A 13102-nucleotide genomic window follows, 5' to 3' on the forward strand; every position below is an offset into this window, starting at 1 on the left:
GTGAGTCAAAGTTTAAATTTCAAAAGTCAAACGAATTGTTCTTGATAAAATTCGAGTACGTTTTGATGTTTTAAGTTGAATTGATGATTCAGATAGATTATAGGAAAGATTTGAAACTTATTTCATGTTGAAAGCGTGATCCAAAACTGTCTCAATTTCAAAATCATTATTTATGTTCTTCGTGTTCATAAAAAAAGCTGTTACAGCTCTTTTTTTTTCTTTTTTTTCGTTTTCAAATGATTAATCATCATAGGTTAATCGTTTATGTTTTGATTATAAATCCTAAAACTAATCCAATGTGTGTTATAATTATGGTAAACAATTTCTGGTCGATTTGTATTATGAAGAAGATGAAAAATTGAAACAGACAGTTTATCAGTTAAATATAAATGAGTTTGGGATTAAAACAGATATGTAATGATGGTTCAATGGTTATGGGATCGTGTTGGATACTTAGAGGTCTCGGGTTCGAGTGTTGTAGCTGCCATATTTTTTTTACAAGACTTATTGAGGTAGTTATTATCTCCTTTATTATTTTTATTATTATTAATAATTTTTATTATTATTATTATTAATTATTATTATTATTATTATTATTATTATTATTGTTATTGTCATGATAAGTATTATTATTAGTAACATTATTATTATTATTATGGTAGTATTGCTAATATTATTAATTATAATAATATTGTTGTGTTATTATCACTAATATAAATGTAATGAGTATTATTATCCTTAACATAACTAATATTGTTATTAGTATTATCGTTATTATTATTAAGATAATGATAATGATTATTACTCCTAATATTTAGAAGCATCATTAACCAAATTAAGAGTATTATCATTGTCGTTATTAATAGGACACGTATTATAATCTTTATTATTGTTATTGCAACAAATATTAATAAAATTATTATTAGTTGAAATCTTATCAAATTAGTATTATTATCATCATTATGATTATGATTAACATTATTATTATTATGAAAGAAATAAGGATATATTATTATTATTATTAACCATACCATTACTATTATTAGTATTATCATTATTAATAGAGTTATTATTATTAGTAATCCACTAATGTCAAAACTATCATTTTTTTTTAACAAATAAATAATTTTGTATATAAAAATGTATTTAGTACGTATACTATAACTATGTTAATATTTCATATAACTATATAATAACATTATTTATATAAACACTCATATATAACAAACTAATGATATTCTTATATAATTCTAACCATATATATATATATATATATATATATATATATATATATATATATATATATATATATATATATATATATATATATATATATATATATATATATATATATATATATATATATATATATATATATAAAGAGATATAATAATATAACTAAATATATTGATATTAAACATTTTTCATATATACACAAACTAAATAAGTTTAATATATAATTTAAGATATAATATATAAACTTGTTCAATTACGGTTATCCATATTAATATATATACAAATGATATAGGTTCGTGAATCCGAGGCCAACCCTGCATTATTCAATGTCGTAATATGTATTTTTACTACAAAATACATTAGGTGAGTTTCATTTGATCCCCTTTTACTCTTTACATTTTTGGGGCTGAGAATACATGCAAATGCTTTAGTAACTGTTTTACAATAATTATATGCGTGAGTTTCATTTGCTCCCTTTTACTCATTACGTTTTTGGGCTGAGAATACATGCAAATGCTTTATTAACTGTTTTAAAATATTTATATGCGTGAGTTTCATTACTCTCTTTTTAAATGCTTTCGCAATATATATTTTTGGGATTGAGAATGCATGCGCTGCTTTTATAAATGTTTTACGAAATGGACACAAGTGATCGAAACTACATTCTATGGTTGGATTATCTAATCGAATATGCCCTTTTTATATAGTCTGGTAATCTAAGAATTAGGGAACAGAAACCCTAATTGACGCGAACTCTAAAGATACATCTATCGGGCCCAACAAGCCCCATCCAAAGTACCGGATGCTTTAGTACTTCGAAATTTATATCATGTTCGAAGGAGGATCCCGGAATGATGGGGATATTCTTATATGCATATTGTGAATGTCGGTTACCAGGTGTTCAATCCATATGAATGATATTTTAGTCTCTATGCATGGGACGTATGTTTATGAGAAATAGAAATATGTAATCTTGTGGTCTATTAAAATTATGAAATGATTATTTATGATAAACTAATGAACTCACCAACCTTTTGGTTGACACTTTAAAGCATGTTTATTCTCAGGTACGAAAGAAATCTTCCGCTGTGCATTTGCTCAATTTAGAGATATTACTTGAAGTCATTCATGATATATTTCAAAAAACGTTGCATTCGAGTCATTGAGTTCATCAAGATTATTATTAAGTCAATTATAGTTAGATATATTATGAAATGGTATGCATGCCGTCAACTTTCGATGTAATGAAATATTGTCTTTTCAAAAACGAATGCAATGTTTGTAAAATGTATCATATAGAGGTCAAGTACCTCGCGATGTAATCAACTATTGTGAATCGTTTATAATCGATACGAACTTCATCCGGATGGATTAGGACGGGTTCCTTCATAAATGTCGTTACAACGATAATCGTTACATATATGTCTCGTTTCAAAATCATTAAGTTAGTAGTCTTATTTTTACATATGTATTTCATTGTTAATACACTTAATAATATATTTACTTATCATTTAACATAATTAACCAAGTGTATCAATATCTTAATATAATTCATATGTACCTAGTAAGACGTTGTTATAACGATAATCGTTATATATATCGTTTTCGAGTTTCTTAAATTAATAGTCTCATTTTTATGTATATAATTCATTGTTAAAATACCTAATGAGATACATACTTATAATAAAATCATGTTAACTATATATATAACCATATATATGTCATCGTATAGTTTTTACAAGTTTTAACGTTCGTGAATCACCGGTCAACTTGGGTGGTCAATTGTCTATATGAAACCTATTTCAATTAATCAAGTCTTAACAAGTTTGATTGCTTAACATGTTGGAAACACTTAATCATCTAAATAACAATTTCATTTAATATATATATAAACATGGAAAAGTTCGGGTCACTACAGTGCCTACCCGTTAAATAAATTTCGTCCCGAAATTTTAAGCAGTTGGAGGTGTTGACGTATCTTCTGGAAATAAATGCGGGTATTTCTTCTTCATCTGATCTTCACGCTCTCAGGTGAACTCGGGTCCTCTATGAGCATTCCATCGAACCTTAACAATCGGTATCTTGTTTTGTTTAAGTCTCTTAACCTCACGATCCATTATTTCGACGGGTTCTTCAATAAATTGAAGTTTTTCATTGATTTGGATTTCGTCCAACGGAATAGTGAGATCTTCTTTAGCAAAACATTTCTTCAAATTTGAGACTTGGAAAGTGTTATGTACAGCCGCGAATTGTTGAGGTAGCTCCAGTTGGTAAGCTACTGGTCCGACACGATCTATAATCTTGAATGGTCCAATGTACCTTGGATTTAGTTTCCCCCGTTTACCAAATCGAACAACGCCTTTCCAAGGTGAAACCTTAAGCATGACCATTTCTCCAATTTCAAACTCTATATCTTTTCTTTTACTGTCGGCGTAGCTCTTTTGTTGACTCTGGGCGGTTTTCAATCTTTGTTGAATTTGGATGATTTTCTCGGTAGTTTCTTGTATTATCTCCGGACCCGTAATCTGTCTATCCCCCACTTCACTCCAACAAATCGGAGACCTGGACTTTCTACCATAAAGTGCTTCAAACGGCGCCATCTCAATGCTTGAATGGTAGCTGTTGTTGTAGGAAAATTCTGCTAACGGTAGATGTCGATCCCATCTATTTCCGAAATCAATAACACAAGCTCGTAGCATGTCTTCAAGCGTTTGTATCATCCTTTCGCTCTGCCCATCAGTTTGTGGATGATAGGCAGTACTCATGTCTAGACGAGTTCCCAATGCTTGCTGTAATGTCTGCCAGAATCTTGAAATAAATCTGCCATCCCTATCAGAGATAATAGAGATTGGTATTCCATGTCTGGAGACGACTTCCTTCAAATACAGTCGTGCTAAATTCTCCATCTTGTCATCTTCTCTTATTGGCAGGAAGTGTGCTGACTTGGTGAGATGATCAACTATTACCCAAATAGTATCATAACCACTTGCAGTCCTTGGCAATTTAGTAATGAAATCCATGGTAATGTTTTCCCATTTCCATTCCGGGATTTCAGGTTGTTGTAGTAGACCTGATGGTTTCTGATGTTCAGCTTTGACCTTAGAACACGTCAAACATTCTCCTACATATTTAGCAATATCGGCTTTCATACCTGGCCACCAAAAATGTTTCTTAAGATCCTTGTACATCTTCCCCGTTCCAGGATGTATTGAGTATCTGGTTTTATGAGCTTCTCTAAGTACCATTTCTCTCATATCTCCAAATTTTGGTACCCAAATTCTTTCAGCCCTATACCGGGTTCCGTCTTCCCGAATATTAAGATGCTTCTCCGATCCTTTGGGTATTTCATCCTTTAAATTTTCCTCTTTTAAAACTCCTTGTTGCGCCCCCTTTATTTGAGTAGTAAGGTTAGTGTGAATCATTATATTCATAGATTTTACTCGAATGGGTTCTCTGTCCTTTCTGCTCAAGGCGTCGGCTACCACATTTGCCTTCCCCGGGTGGTAACGAATCTCAAAGTCGTAATCATTCAATAATTCAATCCACCTATGCTGCCTCATATTCAGTTGTTTCTGATTAAATATGTGTTGAAGACTTTTGTGGTCGGTATATACAATACTTTTGACCCCATATAAGTAGTGCCTCCAAGTCTTTAATGCAAAAACAACCGCGCCTAATTCCAAATCATGCGTCGTATAATTTTGCTTGTGAATCTTCAATTGTCTAGACACATAAGCAATCACCTTCGTTCGTTGCATTAATACACAACCGAGACCTTGCTTTGATGCGTCACAATAAATCACAAAATCATCACTCCCTTCAGGCAATGACAATATAGGTGCCGTAGTTAGCTTTTTCTTCAATAATTGAAACGCCTCCTCTTGTTCATCCTTCCATTCAAATTTCTTCCCTTTATGCGTTAATGCAGTCAAGGGTTTTGCTATTTTGGAGAAATCTTGGATGAATCTTCTGTAGTAACTAGCCAATCCTAAAAATTGACGTATATGCTTCGGAGTTTTTGGGGTTTCCCACTTTTCAACGATTTCGATCTTTGCCGGGTCCACCTGGATACCTTCTTTGTTCACTATGTGACCGAGGAATTGAACTTCTTCCAACCAAAATGCACACTTTGAAAACTTAGCGTACAGTTTTTCTTTCCTCAATACTTCTAGCACTTTTCTCAAATGTTATTCGTGCTCTTGATCATTCTTTGAGTAAATAAGTATGTCATCGATGAAAACAATGACAAACTTGTCAAGATATGGCCCACACACTCGGTTCATAAGGTCCATGAACACAGCTGGTGCGTTAGTCAATCCAAACGGAATAACCATAAACTCGTAATGACCATAACGCGTCCTAAAAGCAGTTTTTGGAATATCATCCTCCTTTACTCACATTTGATGATATCCAGAACGTAAATCGATCTTCGAATAAACCGACGAGCCTTGTAGTTGATCAAATAAGTCGTCAATTCTCGGCAGTGGATAACGGTTTTTGATGGTAAGTTTGTTCAACTCTCTGTAGTCAATACACAACCTAAATGTACCATCCTTCTTCTTGACAAACAAAACAGGAGCTCCCCATGGTGATGTGCTTGGTCGAATGAAACCACGTTCTAATAGTTCTTGCAGTTAGCTTTGCAGTTCTTTCATCTCGCTGGGTGCAAGTCTATAAGGAGTACGAGCTATTGGTGCAGCTCCTGGTACAAGATCTATTTGAAATTCAACAGATCGGTGTGGAGGTAGTCCCGGTAATTCTTTCGGAAATACATCGGGAAATTCTTTTGCGACGGGAACATCATTGATGCTCTTTTCTTCAGTTTGTACTTTCTCGACGTGTGCTAGAACAGCATAGCAACCTTTTCTTATTAGTTTTTGTGCCTTCAAATTACTAATAAGATGTAGCTTCATGTTGCCCTTTTCTCCGTACACCATTAAGGGTTCTCCTTCTTCTCGTACAATGCGAATTGCATTTTTATAACATACGATCTCCGCTTTCACCTTCTTCAGCCAGTCCATGCCAACTATTACTTCAAAACTCCCTAACTCTACTGGTATCAAATCAATCTTAAATATTTCGCTACCCAGTTTAATTTCTCGATTCCGGCATATATTATCTGCTGAAATTAATTTACCGTTTGCTAATTCGAGTAAAAATTTACTATCCAACGGCGTCAATGGACAACTTAATTTAGCACAAAAATCTCTACTCATATAGCTTCTATCCGCACCCGAATCAAATAAAACGTAAGCAGATTTATTGTCAATAAGAAATGTACCCGTAACAAGCTCCGGGTCTTCCTATGCCTCTGCCGCATTAATATTGAAAACTCTTCCGCGGCCTTGTCCATTCGTGTTCTCCTGGTTCGGGCAATTTCTAATAATGTGGCCCGGTTTTCCACATTTATAACAAACTACATTGGCATAACTTGCTCCGACACTACTTGCTCCGCCATTACTCGTTCCGACACCATTTGTTCCTTTCGTTCTGTTAACCCCTGGTCCGTAGACCTCACACTTCGCCGCGCTATGACCATTTCTTTTACACTTGTTGCAAAATTTGGTGCAGAACCCCGAGTGATACTTTTCACACCTTTGGCATAGCTGCTTCTGATTGTTGTTGTTGTTGCGGTTGTTATTGTTGTTGGGATGATTGTTGTAGTTTCTGTTGTTGTTGTTGTTGTTGTTGTTGTTGGGCCGTTTGTTGTAGTTGCGATTGATGTTGCGATTGTTGGGATAATTGTTGCGATTATTATTGTAATTGCTGTTGTTGTTGTATTGGTGATTCTTATCACCGTTTTCCTCCCACTTTCTTTTGACTTGCTTCACATTGGCCTCTTCAGCCATCTATTCTTTAATTCTTTCCTCAATCTGGTTCACTAGTTTGTGAGCCATTCTACATGCCTGTTGTATGGAGGCGGGCTCGTGTGAACTTATATCTACTTGGATTCTTTCCAGTAATCCTTTCACAAACGCGTCGATCTTCTCTTCCTCATCTTCGAATGCTCCCGGACATAATAGGCACAATTCTGTGAATCGTCTTTCGTACGTGGTAATATCAAATCCTTGGGTTCGTAACCCTCTAAGTTCTGTCTTGAGCTTATTGATCTCGGTTCTGGGACGGTACTTCTCGTTCATCAAGTGCTTGAATGCTGACCACAGTAGTGCGTACGCATCATCTTGTCCCACTTGCTCTATATAGGTATTCCACCATGTTAACGCAGAACCTGTGAAGGTATGCGTAGCGTACTTCACTTTTTCCTCTTCAGTACACTTACTTATGGCAAACACCGATTCGACCTTCTCGGTCCACCGTTTCAATCCGATCGGTCCTTCGGTTCCATCAAATTTCAAAGGTTTGCAGGCAGTGAATTCTTTGTAGGTGCATCCTACACGATTTCTTGTACTGCTAGATCCAAGGTTATTGTTGGTATGTAGCGCAGCCTGTACTGCGGCTATGTTTGAAGCTAGAAAAGTACGGAATTCCTCTTCATTCATATTCACGGTGTGTCGAGTAGTCGGTGCCATTTCCTTCAAAATAGTCAAATGGAACAAGTTAATCATACATAATATTAAGAGTAGTTAATAGTATTTCGTAGCATAATATGAACTCATTTATAAAAGCTTTTTCTTCATATTAGCTTTTTATAAGTTTAAATTCGGGTAGTACCTACCCGTTAAGTTCATACTTAGTAGCTAATATACAATTCAACTACTACAATTCTATATGAAAAACTGATTATAATAATATTTCGCGTTCTAACTTTTATACAATATTTTACAAACTTACAATACCGCTTATTTTTCATAAAGCATGAAATATAGCACACAATAACTTTGATACAAGATAGTTGTGAAGATAATTCTAGCTAGTACACAAGTCGTTCAGCAAAGGCAATAAAGACATGTAATTCATACATCCAGAAACAAGTCATGCATTCTGGTTTTACTAGGACTACTTCCCATCCTTGGTCTTGTGGAACATAACCGTTATGGCCGTTGATAAGACAGCGTGTTGTAATGTCGTCAAAGGGACGAGGGTTACGTAATGACCAACAGTCTCGTAATAACCTAAAAACCTCATTTCTTACCCCAATTACCGACTCCGTTACTTGTGGGAACATTTTGTTTAATAGTTGTAGCCCGATGTTCTTGTTCTCACTTTGGTTAGAAGCGAACATTACTAACCCGTAAGCATAGCATGCTTCTTTATGTTGCATGTTAGCCGCTTTTTCTAAATCATGAAGTCCTATATTCGGATACATTGAGTCAAAATAATTTCTTATCCCGTTGCGTAAAATAGCATTTGGGTTCCCCGCAATATATGCGTCAAAGTAAACACATCGTAACTTATGGGTTTCCCAATGTGATATCCCCCATCTTTCAAACGAAAGTCTCTTATAAACCAAGACATTCTTGGAACGTTCTTCGAATGTCTTACAAACTGATTTCGCCTTAAATAGTTGTGCCGAGGAATTCTGACCGACTCTAAGACAAGATTTCATCAATCATGTCTCCGGGTAAATCTCTTAAAATATTGGGTTGTCTATCCATTTTGTGTTTTTAAACTGTAAAATAGACAAGAGTTATATTCATAAAAAAAATTACTTATTAATACAAGCAATTTTTACATATATCATAAAGCATAAGCACACTATATTACATATATTACACCACACGAATACAACTATCTTATTTCAACTCGCTCGTTTCTTCTTCTTCGGTTTTGGTTCGTTTTGCCAAGTTTCTAGGGATAAATGATGTTCCTCTAATACGAGCCGTCGTTTTCTACATTGGTTTAGAAAAACCTGGTGGTTTAGAGGTTCCCGGGTCATTGTTACAACTTAAGGGCTTCGGGGGTTGACGATACATATAAAGTTCATCGGGGTTGGAATTAGATTTCTCTATTTTTATGCCCTTTTCCTTATTATTTTCTTTTGCCTTTTTAAATTCAGTTGGGGTAATTTCTATAACATCATCGGAATTCTCGTCGGAATCCGATTCATCGGAGAATTGGTAATCCTCCCAATATTTTGCTTCCTTGGCGGAAACACCATTGACCATAATTAACCTTGGTCGGTTGGTTGAGGATTTTTTTTTACTTAACCGTTTTATTATTTCCCCCACCGGTTCTATTTCCTCCTCCGGTTCCTCCTCTTGCGGTTCTGATTCTTCTTCCAGTTCTGATTCTTCTTCCGGTTCCTCTTCGGGAACTTGTGAATCAGTCCAATATATATTCGACTCTTCGTTATTATTAGGTGAGTCAATGGGATTTGTGCTAGAGGTAGACATCTATCACACAATATCAAACATGTTAAGAAATTAATATATCACATAATATATACATGTTAATAATATATAGTTTCCAACAAAAATGTTAAGCAATCATTTTTAAAGAAAACACGGTCGAAGTCCAGACTCACTAATGCATCCTAACAAACTCGATAAGACACACTAATGCAAATTTTCTGATTCTCTAAGACCAACGCTCGGATACCAACTGAAATGTCCCGTTCTTATTGATTAAAAACGTTCCATATTAATTGATTTCGTTGCGAGGTTTTGACCTCTATATGAGACGTTTTTCAAAGACTGCATTCATTTTTAAAACAAACCATAACCTTTATTTCATAAATAAAGGTTTAAAAAGCTTTACGTAGATTATCAAATAATGATAATCTAAAATATCCTGTTTACACACGACCATTACATAATGGTTTACAATACAAATATGTTACATTGAAATCAGTTTCTTGAATGCAGTTTTTACACAATATCATACAAACATGGACTCCAAATCTTGTCCTTATTTTAGTATGTAATAGCGGAAGCTCTTAGTATTCACCTGAGAATAAACATGCTTTAAACGTCAACAAAAATGTTGGTGAGTTATAGGTTTAACCTATATATATCAAATCGTAACAATAGACCACGAGATTTCATATTTCAATACACATCCCATACATAGAGATAAAAATCATTCATATGGTGAACACCTGGTAACCAACATTAACAAGATGCATATATAAGAATATCCCCATCATTCCGGGACACCCTTCGGATATGATATAAATTTCGAAGTACTAAAGCATCCGGTACTTTGGATGGGGTTTGTTAGGCCCAATAGATCTATCTTTAGGATTCGCGTCAATTAGGGTGTCTGTTCCCTAATTCTTAGATTACCAGACTTAATAAAAAGGGGCATATTCGATTTCGATAATTCAACCATAGAATGTAGTTTCACGTACTTGTGTCTATTTTGTAAATCATTTATAAAACTTGCATGTATTCTCATCCCAAAAATATTAGATTTTAAAAGTGGGACTATAACTCACTTTCACAGATTTTTACTTCGTCGGAAAGTAAGACTTGGCCACTGGTTGATTCACGAACCTATAACAATATATACATATATATCAAAGTATGTTCAAAATATATTTACAACACTTTTAATATATTTTGATGTTTTAAGTATATTAAGTCAGCTGTCCTCGTTAGTAACCTACAACTAGTTGTCCACAGTTAGATGTACAGAAATAAATCGATAAATATTATCTTAAATCAATCCACGACCCAGTGTATACGTATCTCAGTATTGATCACAACTCAAACTATATATATTTTGGAATCAACCTCAACCATGTATAGCTAACTCCAACATTTACATATAGAGTGTCTATGGTTGTTCTGAAATATATATAGATGTGTCGACATGATAGGTCGAAACATTGTATACGTGTCTATGGTATCTCAAGATTACATAATATACAATACAAGTTGATTAAGTTATGGTTGGAATAGATTTGTTACCAATTTTCACGTAGCTAAAATGAGAAAAATTATCTAATCTTGTTTGCCCATAACTTCTTCATTTTAAATCCGTTTTGAGTGAATCAAATTGCTATGGTTTCATATTGAACTCTATTTTATGAATCTAAACAGAAAAAGTATAGGTTTATAGTCGGAAAAATAAGTTACAAGTCATTTTTGTAAAGGTAGTCATTTCAGTCGAAAGAACGACGTCTAGATGACCATTTTAGAAAACATACTTCCACTTTGAGTTTAACCATAATTTTTGGATATAGTTTCATGTTCATAATAAAAATCATTTTCCCAGAATAACAACTTTTAAATCAAAGTTTATCATAGTTTTTAATTAACTAACCCAAAACAGCCCGCGGTGTTGCTACGAGGGCGTAAATCCGGTTTTACGGTGTTTTTCGTGTTTCCAGGTTTTAAATCATTAAGTTAGCATATCATATAGATATAGAACATGTTTTTAGTTGATTTTAAAAGTCAAGTTAGAAGGATTAACTTTTATTTGCGAACAAGTTTAGAATTAACTAAACTACGTTCTAGTGATTACAAGTTTAAACCTTTGAATAAGATAGCTTTATATGTATGAATCGAATGATGTTAAGAACATCATTACTACCTCAAGTTCCTTGGATAAACCTACTGGAAATGAGAAAAATAGATCTAGCTTCAAAGGATCCTTGGATGGCTTGAAAGTTCTTGAAGCAGAATCATGACACGAAAACAATTTCAAGTAAGATTTCCACTCGAAATAAGATTGTTATAGTTATAGAAATTGAATTAAAGTTTGAATATGATTATTACCTTGTATTAGAAAGATAACCTACTGTAAGTAACAAAGGTTTCTTGATCTTGGATGATTACTTGGAATGGATTTAGAAAACTTGGAAGTAAACTTGCAATCTTGGAAGTATTCTTGATTTTATGAAACTAGAACTTTTGGAATTTATGAAGAACACTTAGAACTTGAAGATAGAACTTGAGAGAGATCAATTAGATGAATAAAATTGAAGAATGAAAGTGTTTGTAGGTGTTTTTGGTCGTTGGTGTATGGATTAGATATAAAGGATATGTAATTTTGTTTTCATGTAAATAAGTCATGAATGATTACTCATATTTTTGTAATTTTATGAGATATTTCATGCTAGTTGCCAAATGATGGTTCCCACATGTGTTAGGTGACTCAAATGGGCTGCTAAGAGCTGATAATTGGAGTGTATATACCAATAGTACATACATCTAAAAGCTGTGTATTGTACGAGTACGAATACGGGTGCATACGAGTAGAATTGTTGATGAAACTGAACGAGGATGTAATTGTAAGCATTTTGTTAAGTAGAAGTATTTTGATAAGTGTCTTGAAGTCTTTCAAAAGTGTATGAATACATATTAAAACACTACATGTATATACATTTTAACAGAGTCGTTAAGTCATCGTTAGTCGTTACATGTAAATGTTGTTTTGAAACCTTTAGGTTAACGATCTTGTTGAATGTTGTTAACCCATTGTTTATTATAACAAATGAGATGTTAAATTGTTATATTATCATGATATTATGATATATAATATATCTTAGTATGATATATATACAGTTAAATGTCGTTACAACGATAATCGTTACATATATGTCTCGTTTCAAAATCATTAAGTTAGTAGTCTTATTTTTACATATGTATTTCATTGTTAATACACTTAATAATATATTTACTTATCATTTAACATAATTAACCAAGTGTATCAATATATTAATATGATTCATATGTACCTAGTAAGATGTTGTTATAACGATAATCGTTATATATATCGTTTTTGAGTTTCTTAAATTAATAGTCTCATTTTTATGTATATAACTCATTGTTAAAATACCTAATGAGATACATACTTATAATAAAATCATGTTAACTATATATATAACCATATATATGTCATCGTATAGTTTTTACAAGTTTTAACGTTCGTGAATCACCGGTCAACTTGGGTGGTCAATTGTCTATATGAAACCTATTTCAATTAATCAAGTCTTAACAAGTTTGATTGCTTAACATGT

The sequence above is a fragment of the Rutidosis leptorrhynchoides genome, chromosome 3 (assembly GCF_046630445.1).
Source record: "Rutidosis leptorrhynchoides isolate AG116_Rl617_1_P2 chromosome 3, CSIRO_AGI_Rlap_v1, whole genome shotgun sequence".
Classification (NCBI taxonomy): domain Eukaryota; kingdom Viridiplantae; phylum Streptophyta; class Magnoliopsida; order Asterales; family Asteraceae; genus Rutidosis; species Rutidosis leptorrhynchoides.